Here is a 16,049-nt window from a genome sequence, read left to right as displayed (position 1 = left end):
CCTTGCCCATTTATGAAAATATTTCTGTTGGAGAGATACTAAGACATGGACCTGCTGAATCAAAGGGTATGTGTATTTATTTTACAGGTACTATCTTATACTCCTAAAAATAGTACACAGAAGCATCATTTTATCCATTGTGATGTTTTGAATTTTTGCCTATTTGATAAAGTTGTATTATATTTTTATTTGCATTTCCCCACTTATTAATGAGGTTAAGTATTTTATGTTCATTGGTCATTTGTATTTATGTTCCTAGTCTTGCCTGGTAAAGGAAACCAGAACATTTTACCCCAAAATACATCAGTTTTGCATATTGATTATTTTAAATTAAAGATGCTTAAGACACAGCAGATGCAAAAAGGACTTTCTAACCCTCCGTTTTCTTCCTGAAAGCAGGAGATAAAACTCCCATGTGAAAAGTAGCCTCTCTGTACTAGGAGGAAGGAAGGCATCCTTTTCATCAGAGACAGGGAATTTGGAGTCAAGAAATCTGTTCAAACAAGTTTTGTTAAACTAACCCACCTTATCTTCCTACTAACGTCTTCACCATTTACTACACAAGCCAAACTCCTTTATCTTGTCAATTCTTCACAAATTTGCTGTTTCTTTGTCTAAAAGGTATAAATGCTTCCTCTTTGGGTCACTTCTTCATTCTCTTGTGAAGGCTCCCATGTATGTGTAAAAATGTAACAGAATTTGTATGATTTTCTTGGGTTAATCTGTCTTATGTCAGTTTAATTCTTAGGCCCAGGTGGAAACCCTAAGAGGATAGTGGAGAAATTTTTTCCTCCCCTGCAGTGATTATATCTATGACTATTATTTCCATTGCCTATAGGAGTCATTTGTTTAGAAGGGAAATAAATCATTTGTCTTACAGGCTGCAAATATTTTCTTTAGGTATTGAATCTGTAAACTCAGAGATTTGAATTTTGCTTGGGTATAGAGAAGATTTAATATTTTATTTCAAACTGAAAATATAATGGTTAAAATCATGGACCTCAAAGTGCTTCTACTGACCACCAGTGATTTCACACTAAATACGTGGCCAGAGGCTCAGTTTCCTCCTCTGTTAACTAGAGGTAATATCTACTGCATGAAATTTCTGTTTGATGCAGCATATTTACTTGGCTTGGTTCTGCAGTTGCATAATAAGTGAAATTATTTTGTTGTGTATTTTTATTATTATGTTCTCCAGAACCTTCAGATCCTGCTTCATCTTGATTTGAACTCAACTGTTACTGTTCTGAAAAGTAAAGAGACACAGTTTTAGAAAAATTATGATATATTAGTTGTGAGGGGAATGAAGTGCTCCTTTACTATAAATATCTTTTAAAAGGCAGAATAATTTCATGTTAAAACATTTAATATTTAAATATTACCTTAATAATATTATATTTTTAAATTGCTACTACAGCAATAAGAAGTAAATTATCACCAACAAATATTTATTTTGTACCTATTTTACACAAGGTAAAAGTTTTTTTTTAAGTTATCATTGTTTGTGTTAGGGTGGCTTGGGATTTGTTTTATTTTGTTTCCCCAATTTGGGCGGCATGGCCTGGCTCTATTACGCCTGCTGTGCTCAGTCTATTTTTTTTAATTAATTAATTTTATTTTGGTCTGTGTTGGGTCTTCGTTGTTTTGCGTGGGTTTTCTCTAGTTGCTGCGAGCAGAGTCTACTCTTCATTGCAGTGCACAGGATTCACATCATGGTGGCTTCTCCTTGTTGTGGAGCATGTGCTCTAGGTGCGTGGGCCCAGTAGTTGTAGCTTGCGGGCTCTAGAGTGCAGGCTCAGTGGTTGTGGCACATGGGCTTAGTTGCTCCGTCGTATGTGGGATCTTCCCGTACTGGGGCTGGAACCCATGTCCCCTGCATTAGCAGGCAGATTCTTAACCACTGCACCACCAGGGAAGCCCTGGGTTTTGTTTTTGTTGTTTACCTTTCAGTATATTGAATCTTACATTTTCTTTTTATTTAATTACTTATAAATTTTCTAAAAGTATATACTACATGTGTTATTGATTTAATATTATTTGATATTTTATTGTATTCAATGAAAATCATAACCCCATATTGAATGATATAGTTTTTACTCTTAGATTTTCCTTGTTATCAGATGTTGCAAGCATTTTATTGATTTTAAAACCATGTAAATTGGACAATATTTGTCAGAATGTTTAATATGTCTAGTCCTTTCCAAAATCTTTAGCTGACCACAAGTGTAATTCTTTCAGAAGCTCAGAATATAACATTCAGTTTGAAAGCACCATTACAAATTAATTAGTTGAGCTTCCTTTTTAGTTCCAAGCATTTTTCTGTCTCCTTGGTGATATGGAAATAGCAAGGGATGTTGTCACTAAAAGTATCACCTGCCTAGTCCTATGAATGCATGAACTATACAGACTTATCCCAAATAAATCTTGCCTTTAACTTTCTCATGACATTGTCATCTGCTCAGTTCTAATAGCTCCTCTGTTAATAGTATCACCATTCCTGTTTATACCCCTAAACTATCTTTTATAAAAACAGCAACCAGGTATTTCAGATAATCATGATTCCAAATCTGTTCTTTTATCTCCATAAGTACATTAATCTCCTTCTGTGGTTTGGAAATTTCACATCCAAAAGTCATTGAAAGGGAAAGAAAGAGGTATGAGGTTTGCTCCAAAATCAAGATAGCTAATTACCTATCCTGGCTTTGGGGACAGTTTCTAGAACATTAGCAACACCCGTATCCAAACATAGGTATAGAAACACATTCCAAAGTTTAAGAAAAATTTTCTTTCGTTCACACTTTGTATTATTCACACTGATATTGCTTCCTATAGTACCTGAATTAGCTAAACAATAGTATTTTTTACATACATTCAGTTAAGGAAATTATTGGAGTCAGTGTGGTATTAGAATATGGAGTCATATGGCAGTTTGTTTTGTCATCTTGTTTAGATGATATGGGGAAGGTTATTTACATTTTCCAAAACTTGGATTTCCTTGTTGTGAAATTCATGAAGTGATAATATTTACCAGAGGAAATAGCGTGCTTTGGGGTGAATCACTATAATTTGCCTCAAAGACAGCTTGATAAAATATCATATCTTTATAAGCTTTATAATACATTGATATTCCTTTGTTATTTCACCTCTGATCTAGAAATACCACACAAGGTATAATCCATCCTGGCCTTCTGAATCTTCACAGGGTGCTGTATTACAAAAGAGAAACATGCCTTGTGTGTAAGATAAAAGTTTCCAAACTGGTTTTACCAAGAAAGTGCTTGAGGACACTCTGTGTGTGCTATTGTATTTTGAGATATTGTGATGTCAAAGACACTTCCAAATATGATGATCAAGACATTGCCTTGACTCTAGAACCAGATGGAGAGAGGCTCTGCTTATTCCATAATTCAACATGTAGTGTTGCCTTTAAATGTATGAGATTATAACCCTTAATAATTAACATTTTATATTGAGTCTCAGGTGTGAGATTTGTGATAGCTTGTTTCATGGAAATAAAATTATGTTATGCAATTTTCTTTGCAATAAAAAAAGATTATAGAAACTTCCACACCAAATCTCTTTCCATTTTAACTCGTGTTTAACTTTGATGGGAATACAAGCTTTTTCCAAATGTTCCACTGTCAATAATAGAATGAAAAGAATAGCCATGAACAAGCTGCTGTTGAATAAACTGTTTTGAGTCATAATGAGTGACAAAAATCACTCTGTTGTCTCTCAGTTTATTAAATAAACCCTAAATCCATACCTTACCCAAGTTAAATCATTCTCAGTAGAAAATATTTTATAAGAGGGAAAATAAAATACTTGGTTTTGCAAAATAGTTTTAAAATCTTATTTTAGCTGTCCACTGACATTGGCTTCAGGGTTCACATGAATCCCCTTCTATTTCAAAGGGTTTCATGACTCCCCCCCCACCTCCCCCCAAAAAAGGGTTAAGAAACTGGTCCCATCTGAATAGGGGTCCTGTCTGACTCTGGGAGTTGACTTACTGAGTCAGCAGAACTGAGGTCAGTTATCTGGAATCGACGCTGCCAGTGTTGGCAGCCTGAACCGAGAGGCCTGAGCGAACTTCAGAGTCTGATTATACCAAAGACAAAGGATTGTTGGCATCATCAGTTCCCTGAAAAAGCAACAAGTGGGCATTCCATTGCGGGGTGGAACTGGGTGACCTCATCATCCTTCCCCAACTGTGAGAAAGTTACTTTTAGCTCAGCTATTAGGAAACAAAGAAAGATTTATATTTTGTGAAAACTGTAGCCTGAGGTTTTTTTTTTTTGTTTTGTTTTTGTTTTCAGGACTTTTGTTGATTTGAGAAAAACTGAAAATGTTTCAAAGTATGCTTTGTTTGAAATATTAGATATTTCTATATATACAATAAATTCAAAAATTAGGGTTTCTTTAAATTAAACATTCATTGAGGTTCTTTGTCAAGTACCAGAGATATAAAAATGATTAAGACTTACTGTCCTCAAGGAATATACAGTTTAGTGAACTGTATGAACATATACATATTTTATGCATAAGATAAATTCAATCCCTCTGATCATTACAGGCCTACCTGTAGAGAAGACCTCGGGTGCCCCTGTCATCTTTTAAAGTCTCGTTTCTTCAACTATAAAATGAAGACAATACCAGTCCTACTTACTTTAAAAGTTATCGAGGCGATGAAATTTTTATATATCTGCAAGTGTTTAAAAAAACATCTTTTAATATTTCTCAACTTGTCATACCTGAATTTATATCACCTTGGGTGGTATGCTTGTTAAAAGGACAAATTCCTGGGCTCCACCCCAGACCTGCTATATTACAATGAGAATGGAGCCCAGGGAATCTGTATTTTCATAATGGCCCTCAGGGGATTCTTATGCACATTGAGTTTGAGAAACAATGCTTTATTCAAATGTGTTATACAGTTATTATTAAAATATTGCATTGCACGTGGCAGGGATTATCTTCAGAACTAAAGTTTGGAAACGGTAAGTAACCTGCCCAAGGTTATTTAGTATGTGGTAGAAACAGGGCCCCGATCCAATTATCTATAAATCTAGTTCTCTTTCCATAACATCAAGTTGTGTCTTACACGAAAGGATCTGTATGAATGAAAAATCTTATTATTTTTCCTAGTGGGAGCCACAAAGTACATTTGAAAACTAGCCATGTTAATGATAGACAGTGGTAAGGGGCAGTATTTTTCTTCTAAGAGATTGGCAGGGAAGATTCTGGGAAACAGTGAATTCCCTAAGGAGCAGTCCAAGAGACTACTACAGGTGGATCTTAGTACTTGGGTACTACTTCCTTTTCTACTCTCCCTCCAGAACAGGTCTCTCTAGGGCAACTGAACAAATATTTAGAAAATGGAGGAGTTCCACCTGACTTACTTTTCTGAGAGTTCAAACTCCATAGCTTAGGGCCATTACAGTTCTCAGACTATGTTCTTCAATACGCTCAAACTCACAAGGGTTCAGTGGAATATTTTGATTTTTCAAGGGGATCACAGTGACATCTGTGCAAATTTCTAGTTTGAGACAGTTCACAGTTTCAACATTAGAACATGCTACATTCCTTCCTGTTACATAATAACTTTATGGTTTTCAGCCATTGCTGTGATAAAAAGCAATTATCCCAAGAAAATCAATATGTAACTAGGGAAAAAGGGAGGTGATATCCAATCTGGTTCCAAGATTTGAGATGCTGTACGGTGCTCAACCAGCACACATGTACCATTAGTAAGTAATTGTGGTCCTTTCGGAGCAAAGTGATAATATGTTTTTCTTTTAATTTATGTGTATCATTTTTTCAAATGGCTACTACATTGATATCACATAAATATTTATCAAATTGTTTGGCCCTAACTACTTAACAAAACTAACCATTAGGTGTTTCCTTTGGCCTAGGGCACTGTGAAAAATTACTGAGACACTAAGCGTACCATGAAGCCATAAAGTTGGGGAATTTCTGCTTTGGGGTGGGGAGAGAAAAGAATTTGATTGAAACTTTAAATTCAGTTAAACACATTTATTCATAGACAAGGCTTTCATTTCTTTAAGCATCAGAAGGCAGTGGTCAATAAGCTGATGACCCAGATATTCTGGGCCCTCTTAGATGTGACAGAACTAATGGGGACAAGGGTGCCCACTTGTGCACAGCTGTTTCTTCCTGGAAATAGGACAGTCTTTTCTGACATTTCCTCTGCAGTCTACCCCAAACCTTTCCGATTTATTGAGCTTTACGACTTCCTGAGACTATGTCTCTCAAAGAATTGCCTGCTTTAAGCCTTATCCAATTGAAGGAAGGAGGTGGAAAAGAAAAGCCGTCTTCCTTTCTCTCCACTCTTTGCTAACTTCTCACATATAGCTGTAAAGGGATCTAGTTTCATGGTTTTGATATCGCTCAATATAGAGATTACTTAGCAAATTATTATTAGTACATTTCTGCTTTTTCTGGGACTTTTAGTCAGTTCACAGGAATACCTTGCAGTATTTTTCAAGAAACAAAACCAGAAACCAGAAAAGAATTTGCTTCATTTTGCTGGTATCTACCAGTGATTGGTGAGAAGCTATTATGGTTGGAAAATGTGTGGGGTTTAGGGCAGCTATGTAGACAATGGGCACTAAATTCTTGGCTTTTTTTTTTTCTGGCTTCTCATTTTGTAAAATGGGCATAATAATGTCTACCTCAGAGGGTTATTAAAAGGACTTAATATTTATGTAAAGTGGGTGATAGCACGGGGCTTGGAACATTTGAAATGTCCAATAATTGTAGTACTTTCCACAGATATCTCCCAAAGATTAGTTATTAAACTTCCAGAGCCTTGGCTTTCATGCTGAGCTCTGTGTTGCAGATATCTATATTTGTAATATCAGGAAGCAGACTCACATGATGTCTCAAGCTTTTTGAGAAAGAGAATTCTGTCTCTACCCTCTTCTCAAATGGTCTATTGTAGCCACAGCTGCTTGGCTTCTTCTCCGCCTGTCAGGAGTGGCTTGGCTAATGGAACATCATGTGCACTCGACCCTGCTCTGTGGAAGGGGGGGGCAAATGCCTGCCCCCAAGAGTTCTCCCCCACAACACCCATCCTGTTGTGCATGCTTACGTGAGAAACTGTTTGCTCTCCATTACAAATAAATCCTAAGTGCAAACTTCCTGCAGCACAGGTCTGGGATATTTTATTCTATGTCTTTGCTTACACTCAAAATTACCCCCCCACACACACCGTTTACTCTCTGTTTCTATCCAAAATTTACACATTCCTTTAACTATGCCTTTTCTGATCAACCCGTCTGACAAGAGTTCTCCCCAATTCGAAGTCCCTAACTATTCATTTAGCACATATAATATTGTGTAGCACAGTGTATTACTTTTCCATTTTTTTCCTGTTTATAGTTTATCTCCTGAGCCACTGTCTCAGCTCCAGTTCTGGCTATGTAGCACTTCACAAGTTGGTCTCCTTAAGCCTCACTTATTGGGCTTCCCTGGTGGTGCAGTGGTTAAGAATCTGCCTGCCAATGCAGAGGACATGGGTTCAAGCCCTGATCCGGGAAGATCCCACATACCGCGGAGCAACTAAGCCCGTGAGCCACAACTACTGAGCCGGCGTGCCTAGAGCCCATGCTGAACAACAAGAGAAGCCACTGCAGTGAGAAACCCCTGCTCCCGCAACTATAGAAAGCCCGAGGGCAGCAACGAGATCCAACACAGCCAAAATAAATAAATAAAATTTATTTTTAAAAAAAGTTAAAAAAAAAGAAAAGACTCACTTATCTCAGCTGTAAAAATCCAGGATTACCTGCTATTGCCACCTTTTGTATCCCCATTGCACTAGGCCTTGCATGTAGTAAATTCCCCCCAAATTCTTAGTAAATACTTTAGATCGATTGCAAAGATTCACTGTTATGTACTTGCAGAAGCACAAATGAAGAAGACTATATAAAATGTCAACTAGTATCCTAAATTAATTTTATTCATCTGCTGAATGTGCTATCTTTTTTCCCCTTACACTGAGTTTGTTAGAGTTTTGCTAAAATAAAGTAAAAGCCTCTTTTCTGGGCTTCCCTGGTGGCACAGTGGTTGAGAGTCCGCCTGCCGATGCAGGGGACACGGGTTCGTGCCACGGTCCTGGAAGATCCCACATGCCGCGGAGCGGCTGGGCCCGTGAGCCATTGCCGCTGAGCCTGCGCGTCCGGAGTCTGTGCTCCGCAACGGGAGAGGCCACAACAGTGAGAGGCCCGCGTACCGCAAAAAAAAAAAAAAAAAAAAAAAAGCCTCTCTTCTGTATCCTCAGCATATGTTAGGTCTAAAGGAAGAGATAAGAGATCATTAGACTTTTTTTTTTTCATTAGACTCTTGATGAAAGTCTCTAATATACCAGACAACTAGAGCTCACTAAAACAACAACAACCACCACATGTTATATATAAAAAGATGTTATATATAACATATATCCAGAGATTACAATGTGTCAGGCAGTGTTCTATGCTCTTTAAATATATAATTGTTATAATTTGCACAATAGCCATACAAAATAGGTAGTGCTGTTATTCCTTTTTTATAGATGAAGAAACTGAGACAGTTTAGGATACGTGCCTCAGATTTAGAGCTAATGTGATAGGCTGAACAATGGCCTCCCAAAGATGTTCATGTTCTAATCCTTAGAACCTGTGACTGTTACTCTGCATCAAAGAAGGGACTTTGCAGATGTGATTAAGTTAAGGATCTTGAGATGGAAAAATGATGCTGAGATATCCAGGTAGGTTCAATGTAATCACAAGGCTTCTTTTTTTTTTGTTAATACTTGTCTTTTATTGAAAATATATAAAAGCAATAGATGAGGCACTTATTTGGGAGATCAACATCAAACTCATAACATCTCATTCCCATTTTATATATAATATATGTTTTTATTGTTTTTATTTTTTACTTTTTTAACATCTTTATTGGAGCATAATTGCTTTACAATGGTGTGTTTGTTTCTGCTGTATAATATGTTTTTAAATTGAAGTATAGTACTATATTGTGTTAGTTTCAGGTATACAGCACGGTGATTCATATATATGTATATATGTATGTATACATATCCATATATATTCCTTTTCAAATTCTTTTCCCTATAGGTTATTACAAAATATTGAGTATAGTTCCCTATGCTATACAGTAGTAGTAGTTATCTATTTTATATACAGTAGTGTGTATACGTTAATCCCAAACTCCTAATTTATCTCTCCTCCAACCCCCTTTCCCCTTTGGTAGCCATAAGTTTGTTAGCTGTGTCTATAATCATAAAGGTTCTTAAAAGAGGGAGGCAAAAGGATCAAAAGCAGAAGAAGGAGATGGCACAATGGAAGCAGAACTTGGAGAAATGCACTTTGAAGATGGAGGAAGAGGACCATGAGCCAAGGAATATAGAGCATCTCTAGAAGCTGGAAAATACAGGGAGATGGATTCTCCCCTGGAACCTCCAGAAGGAACGCAGCCCTGCCAATACCTTGAAGACTCATTTTGAACTTCTAACCTTCAGAACTGTAAGATAATAAATTTTTGTTGTTTCAAGACACTAAATTTGTTGTAATTTGTTCATCAGATAGGAAAGAAATACACCACACATATATTTAGTCCTGAGGGACTTAGTCTGGAAGTAGAAACAGGACGAAACTGAGGGAAAAAATGTACTTCTTGGAGATGCTAAAAGAGAACGGGCTTACTAAAAAGGTATAAGCTCAAAGGATTTGGTCCAAGGAAAGAGTTCCATGACAGGCATAATTTCTAGACATGGTTCTGTCGCTGGCTACCTTTCAGATGTGAACAGATCACTTTCTGAGCTTAGTTTTCTAATCTTTAAATTGAGAATATTGTACTAGTGTGACTTGATCATAAAGATATTATTAACAAGTTATTTGAATAGGTAATATATACACACTCATTGTAGAGAATTGAAGAAGTTTACAGTGAAAATTAAATCTTTCTCTCACTTCTTGTCCTTAAGGTGTCCAAGTCGCCTTCCCAGATGCAATTGTTGTTACTCATTTTCTTCAGTATCCTTTTAGAGATATTTCATGCATTTACAAACATATCTATCTATCTATCTATCTATCTATCTATATATATATATATATGCATGTTCTTTTTTTATCATACAAATCATAGCATATTAAACACATTGTCCTTCACCTTGCTGTGGAGTTAATGAATCACTTGGTGATTATTCTGTAGGATTCCATATTAGTATGTAATGTGGTTCCTCTTTCCTTTTAATAGCAATGTATTCCATTGTTTCAGTGTACCGGAATGTATTTAACCTATTTTCTGTAGAGATATTTAGATTGTTTCTAGTCTTTTGCTATAGTAAACAAAGGTGCATTGCGTATATGTGCTCCAATATATCTGTAGGATAAATACATGAAGTTTCTAGGTGATAGCATGTATTGATTAAAAGTTTGATAAATATTGTCAAATTACACTCCCAAGAGGTGTATTCTAGCTACCTATTGTTATGTATAAAACCACTCCAAACTTAGTGACTTAAAACAACTATTTATTATTATTATTTTAAATAAATAAATAAATTTATTTATTTATTTATGTTGGCTACGTTGGGTCTTCTTTCCTGCACATGGGTTTTCTTTAGTTGCGTCGAGTGGGGCTACTTTTTGTTGCGGTGCATGGGTTTCTTATTGTGGCGGCTTCTCTTGTTGTGGAGCACAGGCTCTAAGCTTGCGGGCTTTAGTAGTTGCAGCATGTGGGCCAGTAGTTGTGACACACGGGCCCTAGAGCACGTGGGCTTCAGTAGTTGCGGCACACGGGCTTAGTTGCTCCGCGGCATGTGGGATCTTCACGGCCCAGGGATCGAACCCATGTCCCCAGCATTGGCAGGCAGATTTTCAACCACTGCACCACCAGGGAAGTCCCAGGAATTAACTGAGTGTAATGGATAAATACAAAGATATATTGACAGGGAAGAATTTCATTAGCTATACATTTTATCAACCATATTGAATTGTCACACAAACATTGTACGTGAGCTTTTATTAGCAGTAGACTTGAAGCAAGCGGTGATACACATCATGAGTAGCTTGATAGCTGGGAAAATAATAATAATACATATTATGAAAATGATAATTATTTGTAAAGCAGAGCAAAAAAAATTGCCTCTTCCTGAAGGGAGTCACTAAACATGTCATTGAAAGGGTCAGTTTTTCTTTCACCTTGTAACCATTTTGCTTTTGAGACATTCTTTCTAGGCGTGTCTCAACTTCTCCAGAGGTACTGATATAAGTACAACAAGTAGTATGAGCAATAGCACAAACACCTCCCTGTTTAGCCAGTAGAAAATTTAAGGCAATTCTATTATCTAATACTACTTGAGCTAAGGAATTTAGGGATGTCTGTTGTACTGTCATGTTTTTTTCAGTCTCTTTGGCTATTTAACCAATGGTAACTGATAGATTTCTGAGCATAATCCTGCTTACATATACTCCTGCACTAGGAATTAAGATTCCCAAAAGACTTTGCCACCAGGTATCTTGGTATCCTGATAACATAGATCTTTTAACTCTGTAATGGGGAGAACAGGCGGTTCTTCTGTATATAGCTAATGAGATAACATAATGTCCCAATAACCATAAACCTCCTATTTGCCAGCTGTTAGGATATTCATGTGCCCATCCTTGGGAAGGTGGATCAATTCTAATACCACATATGAAGACAAAACCTGGGGGAGCACAAGTGATCCTTCCCAGAGTACTCTCATCGATAGCCTCATTAATTGGAAGTTTCGTTAATATGGTTAATTAAACCATGGGTCACTTCTCCTTCAGGCTTTCCAAAATCCATCTATATGGTATTTGATATAAGGGAGCTGCTGGCATAATTTACTTGCATTTTGAAAGACATTTTTTAGTTAAGAAAGGGATAGAGCAAGGGGGTCCCAGGGTAAGTTGTGCTAGGTCTCAAGGACTGAGGATAGTATCAGGGAAGGGCTGGACATTTTAATATGTTGAAGAATTTGAACCTGAAAGTTAGGGCAGAGGGAGGTTGGTCTAGGTAAGTGGTTGCATTAGGAACATCTGAAAAGTTGGTGACAGGGATTATAAGGGGCTTATTTTGGTCTTGTATTGATGGAGGAATTTGATGACAGATCCAACAATTGGTTAGATTGCCTCCAGTAGCTATACTCTGTGATAGCTTTACTAAGGAATTTTCTTTCCATCCTGAACACTGGGGCAAAAATACAGTCAGGGGTAAAACAATAACTTTAAATTTTGATAGAGAGACAGACATTTGGTAAATAGTAAAGGTAGATTAGTAGGCCTGGTTCCAACTCTTGGGTTAGCTGTCTGGTACTGCTGTCATCTTCTTCCCATCCTGGCTTGATGGTGTTGATCTTAGTTTGTCGAAGCCGGTGTTAGAAGTAATAGATGAAGTCCATTCAGGTGGAGGGGTCTGCTAAGTGTCCTTCCATCTAAGTTAGAGAGTCCTTTAAATTATATTTTTCCAGTGTGCATAGTCTCCTGGGTGCAGGTCATGGGGCATCTGATTTTCATCCAAAGATAGATTATTGTGATCAGCTTCAGAAACAAGCTTAGAATAACCTTTTACTAATTCAGTTAAACTTTACAATAATGTGACATACAACAAAAAAGCATCTTGGATGTAGGTAGTAAATACAAAACCTCAGTATATATAAAACATCAAATCCACAAAGGCATATTATTGAAACAAAATTTCTCTCTCTAAATTATCCTCGTTTTTAAAAAATAGAGTCAAATTAAGCTGATTTGTTTGCAAAATTAGTCTGGTTTCAATATACTTGGCCTGATTATTTACATAAGTGTAATTGATCATATGGGCTCTTTAGAATTTGGCTTTGCTGGAACCTTTCATAAGGGATCTCAGATTGAACTTTTAAAAAGCCTCTCTCAAGGCCAGGAAAGCCATGCCATTAGATTCTACCTGCAATACCTGCAGATTTAGGTGGATTCCTCTCTTCTTGAGTTCCAAAATATCTTGAGGTTCCTGCATCTGCCAGGAAGTGGCCTTATTTACTTACCTGGAAAGGCTGTTAGGAACCTAAGAGCTTCCAAATTCTGAAGGGATCAGGCAGAGAGAAAAGAAAAATGCTTCAATTCTGTTTACAAAGGTGTAATTTACCAAATTGCTGTAAGTCATAATGAGCTTAAGTGAAAGGTTCCCTTATCTCTGAAAAACAAAGATTAAAAGCCAGTAATATTTCAGACAAAAAGTCATAAGAAGTAGAATCACATTTATCAGTTCATTCAATCCTGTGTTGTTAATTCTTGTTTCGTTTGAGTCCAGTTTTTCCATTAGTTTTGTTGACCTTGCCTGATGATTGAGGATGATAATGACGGATAATTTCAAGAAGTTTGTGAGGGTTTTTGTTAAGGTTTGTATGATTTATCCATTGAAGTGGGTGCCTTGATCACTGGAGATTGTAGAAGGTATACCCCAAGGGGAAAACACATTTTTGACCATTTCTTTTTTCATTGTAAATGCATCAGTCTTGTAGCAAGGGAAGCCTTTAACTCATCAAATAAAAAAAAATGGAGTTTGCCAGAGAGCCATCATAGATTTCCCATAGCCCTGACTGTTTAATTTACAGCTCTTTATTTACCCATCTTAATAACTCTGATTTAAGAGCAGACTGTTGCCATGCTACAAGGACATCAGGATGGCAAAAGTCTGACAATGAGGGGTTAATTTTTTTTGTAGAAGCAGAATAGACTTTACATGTGCCATAATCTTACAGATTCTGTTTTTGCTGCCTTTGAATGAAAGTAGGTTCAATCCCTTTAGTGTGAGACTCAATTTTGATGACAGATAACATTTTATGCCAGAACATACAAGAATTTCAGGAACTCCATATAATTTCTGGAACATCTATAAGATATATTTATATAGACATAACTTAAAGAGGGCTTAATGTTACCTTTTATTTGACAATGTTTCCCCTATAATTTAATCTACCAAATAATTCTAGTTAGTTTAATACTTTTTCTGAGATGCCTCACAGGCCCTGTGAAGCATCCCAAAGTTAGCTGGAGGTCAGAAGAACTTTAATTAGAATTTGACATTCAGGAGTTTGTCAAAAATTTCAAAAAATTTGGTCAAATAGAATCATGTCATTGTGAAATAATACTTATTCACTCAACCAAGGTAAGAAAAGATTTTAAAATCAAGTACAAATCACTTAAAGGCAAAGAAATTCACACGATCTGTTATTAAAAGCAGCATTCCAAGAAAACCTTGTTTTCTTAATAGCGAGAGAAAACCAAATTCTAGTCTTGCAATAGCTTACTGTTAATTACAAAATTCATGTATTTAATTAACTTCAATCTAATCTTAATCAATCCTGACCACATACAAAATTCCTTTATTTCCCCAACAAGTATATTTCCATTCTTTATGTCTTCTATCACCAACAACATATATCCTACTTTCTTTACACACTGAAATGTTTCCCTTATTATTTTAGTAGCTTTAATTACATATTATAATTTTTAACCCTTAAAAACCTTAACAAAACCAAGAAACAAGTAACTGAACTGTTTGTTATCTCAGCATTTTCTGATTAACAAACTTAAGAACATATTCCATAACCTCTAAATACATTTTTCTCATAGCATAATTTCTCTTTTATGTGGTACAAGATGCATGTTTAATAAACCCAAACATCTATAGTTTCCCTCTCGTAAGAAGACAAATGTAGGTAAACTTAGAATTATTCAGCAATTAATGTTCCAATATTTTATACTAATTAAAATGACCTAGACCTTCAATGAATTCTCATCATTTAATTTAGCAAAACTCTAAAGTTTTAAGTTACCAAAAATCTGGAAAAACTATTTTTAAGTAGACATTTCTAAAACATAAATATTCCCAGTGTTTACTCAAAAGCTTTTATCCCATACCAAGTTAATTTTCTTGCTGACAAATTTTCAACAGATATAGTATGAACTTTCTGACTTTCAGTAAACCCAGGTAAAATAAAAGTACTATACTTAAAGTTGATGATTCTAAAGATATGTCTGTATTAATTAACAAACTTAAACAACAAACTTAAACTAATTTCGATACCAGGTATTAATTTAATACTGAATATTCTCCAGATCACATGAACCTGAAATTTATTTAGCTTAGTTTCCCTGTAATTAGAAATGTTTGGTTTGTAAGCACTTACTTTTCTTTAAGCCAATTAAATAGAGCTCATTTACAGATTAACCTCAACAGTATTTTCCAAAGACAAAGACACATACTGAGACATACATGTATCCAGACAGACAGAGATCTCATAGCTTCATCTTAAAATTTAATTTAGGGAGTATTATGGCCAGGCCATATTACAAAGGAAAATAATCTTTTTACATTTCATTGCTTAGTAACTGAAAGCAGTCCAATTCTGGAGAATGTACCTCAAGGGGCTGCATTCAGGAAACGAATTTGAGTTTCCCATAGCTGGCACACTTACACACAAGACGAATGCAAACACACACACAAAGAGCAAAATCAAATTCCTATGGGACAAAAAAAAAAGAGTAGGATTAAAGACCTAAATGTAAGGGCAGACACCATCAAACTCTTAGAGAAAAACATAGGCAGAACACTCTATGACATAAATCACAGCAAGATCCTTTCTGACTCACCTCCTAGAGAAATGGAAATAAAAACAAAAATAAACAAATGGGACCTAATGAAACTTAAGAGCTTTTACACAGCAAAGGAAACCATAAACAAGACCAAAAGAATGGGAGAAAATATTTGCAAATGAAGCAAGTGACAAAGGATTAATCTCTAAAATTTACAAGCAGCTCATTCAGCTCAATATCAAAAAAAACAAACAACCCAGTTCAAAAACGGGTAGATGACCTAAATAGACATTTCTCCAAAGAAGATATACAGATTGCCAACAAACACATGAAAGAATGCTCAACATCATTAATTATTAGAGAAATGCAAATCAAAACTACAATGAGGTATCATCTCACACCAGTCAGAATGGCTATCAACAAAAAATCTAC

The sequence above is a fragment of the Hyperoodon ampullatus genome (genome assembly GCF_949752795.1).
Source record: "Hyperoodon ampullatus genome assembly, chromosome: 17".
Classification (NCBI taxonomy): domain Eukaryota; kingdom Metazoa; phylum Chordata; class Mammalia; order Artiodactyla; family Ziphiidae; genus Hyperoodon; species Hyperoodon ampullatus.
Note: the sequence above shows the minus strand (reverse complement) of the source record.